This window comes from Belonocnema kinseyi, chromosome 5 (genome assembly GCF_010883055.1).
Source record: "Belonocnema kinseyi isolate 2016_QV_RU_SX_M_011 chromosome 5, B_treatae_v1, whole genome shotgun sequence".
Classification (NCBI taxonomy): domain Eukaryota; kingdom Metazoa; phylum Arthropoda; class Insecta; order Hymenoptera; family Cynipidae; genus Belonocnema; species Belonocnema kinseyi.
This window is the reverse complement of record NC_046661.1, coordinates 12,539,492-12,542,242: the sequence shown is the minus strand read 5'-3', so window position 1 is coordinate 12,542,242 and position 2,751 is coordinate 12,539,492. Positions and strand designations below refer to the sequence as shown.

General features: G+C 33.9%; 1 protein-coding gene across 3 annotated transcripts in view; it reads left to right on the top strand.

Moving 5' to 3' along the window:
• LOC117172423 (zinc finger protein 521-like) overlaps nt 1-2,751 on the top strand; it is a 151,946-nt gene that overhangs the window by 9,747 nt on the left and 139,448 nt on the right. The gene's annotated exons all lie outside the window — the stretch shown is intronic.

Below are 2,751 nucleotides of genomic sequence, written 5' to 3'. Positions count from 1 at the left end.
TTACTGCCCCCACTCACCTGAGCCCCAATACCGTTCATCAGCTTCTCTACTTCTTCCTTTCCGGAATCACTTCCTTCTTTCATTCCATTAATTACTATATTTCGCTTTCTTTTTTCTCTCTCTCTCTCTGTTCTCCTTCTAGTCTCACTTCTATATTTTTTTCAAAGTGTTAAAATTTCTAAAGCAATATTTCAGTATATTTTGAAACTATGTCCATGATATGCTTCTATCAGACGATAATTTGTATAGAGCATTTTCAAAATTTCAAACTTTATTTTAACTTCTTACGACCATTTTCTATCAAAGCATTGTTCACAATTATAAGTGATGTGGTATGCTTGCATTGGATTGTTATACTTTTGCAGAGATGTCGTTTAGGCGTAATATATCATTCGAATCAAAATTTCAAGAAACGTCCAACTCCGTTGAACGTCAGAGTTGTATTTTTAGCATATTTTTTGGGAACTTTAAAATTTCGTTAATATCATTAGTGGCTAAAGAGAAAATTCAGGAATGAATCCAAGAAGGTTCTTGGGATATCGTGCCAGATGTGAATTCCAGTTTGCGTAGGTATAGTGACCTTACGGGCCCTGCAACTTTCCGGGGTGAGGTAAAGGGTGTGCATGGCATTGAGTGCAACAGCGTGGGCGTGCCTAACGTTCTCTCTAGCATTTGACCGCTAGGATCGGTAGTTACTTGCCTTAAATGTAACCCAAAAATGCTTTTCACGTATGCATGTTTTTTAGTATTTATTTAAAAGAAATAATTCTCTTATACATGTTAATCTTTTCAGAAAGACTTTATCTACGTTTATGTTTATATACAATTTTCAAAATAATCACTACAAGCCGAGAAATTGGCCTTCAAAAGTAGGATAACTTTGACCAATCATTTTTTTAATATAGTAAACATCATTTCACTTTTGATTAAACATAGAAATAGCTCGTAATTTTCCTAATCCAGAATACCACATAAGTCATATTTTTCACAATACTTTCGGAGCAATTACGGCTAAACGACACATCTCCAAAAGCCCATGTACACAGCCCTCTTAAGTTATGTCTCTTGTCTACTAAACTATATGTTCGTCGTTGTCCAAAAACATCGTAAGAATATCCGTCAATTAAGATGTAGTTTTTTATTTAAAAAAACCTCTAACATTTTTATGAGGCTTTTCTATTAAATGTTTTTCGTTACATTTTAATTTAATTTTGTGTCACACGTCATTATTTTAAAAAATTGACATGAACTATTGACAAATGTTTGACTTCAAAATTAATATTCTTGTTTTTTTTTACAAGATAAAAAGCACAGGTTATTTTTATATTTTTTTATTTAAAAAAATCGCTTTATGTGTAATTATATGCAAGAAAAGATCGTTATTTATATATTATTCATTTAGATTCTTTGAAAAAGGCACGCTGTGGTAGCCAAAACGTCAGAAAGACAGAATTTTAATAAACGAACTTTCCAATCATTTCGTTTTATTCTTTTAATTAATGAAGACCGTAAGACATGCAAAAACAAATCTTACTCTTAATAAATATTTTGTCTTCAAAATCTGAGGAATGATAGCGAACATGCTAACGTGCGTCCCTGCACACTTTTTTGTGGGTTAATTCTAAAAAATTTCAATTTTGCTAAAAGCGTGTGTGTATATTTCGAGGTTATGTGTGTTACAATTCTCCTCCATAATTATTTTAGAGTGCTAACCGACAACACAGCATCGGTACGACAGAGAACTACATTATCGGAATGACAGAGAGTTGAAAAATGACCATAACCTCAAAATTATGCACATGCATAACATTTTTATTTAGCACAATACATTTTTTGGTTATTCATAAAAAAGAGTCCATGGACGTCCGTTATGATATTTTATAGCATCTCATAATTCAGTTTTTAAACATTTTCATTTTTGTGGAAAAAAAGCCAGGAAAACTGTACCCGATTGAACACACGATGAAGTATCGCATGCCTTTAACTACATCATTATCGAGTCCTTCTCCTCATTAACCTCCTGATCGACCTATCTGATGGTGGCGCACTTTATGATAATCTTTGTTAACCCAGATTCCCGTTTTAATGAAACAAAGTTGCTTTTACTAAGTTGGAATAGTTGAATCAATTATATATCAATTATTCCGTTAAATAGAAATCCTCGCCCCTTTAAATGGATTTCTTTAACTACAATTACAAAAATGTTGGTTTTAAGAAAGAAACAATATTTCCAGCTGTTATATATAATAGCAGATTTTAATATACGTTGTGGAAGGGATAGAGATTTTTCAGATTGATCCAGAATTCTCGTGCTATTTAAGTAAATAACACGTTCGTTCCGCAACACTGCTCCGACCCAGGTTGCTGATCAATCTCTCTAGCAATCACCCCAAGCGAAGAACCTCACGAAGTCGTTATGTAAGGTTCCCTACTTGGGTCCATTAATAGCCAAGGTCTTTGTTTCAGGCGTCATTCACTCTACTGACACTCTTTTTATTAACTATTTGCCGCCATACTTTCCTGTCCTGGCATACTTCTCTAGCTTCTTTTATGTCCATGCATTTTTTCATGCAGGCTCTCCTGTTTCTGTGACTTCTTATATCTTTTCTAAGTAGGGTCTCATTCACACATTCTAAACATTCTTTCAGAGGTCTACCTCTGGGCACGCTGCCATTTACTTTACCTTGATACACTTGTTTCGTTAGTCGTTCATTTGGCATTCTCTCAACGTGTCCGAACCATCTTAACCGA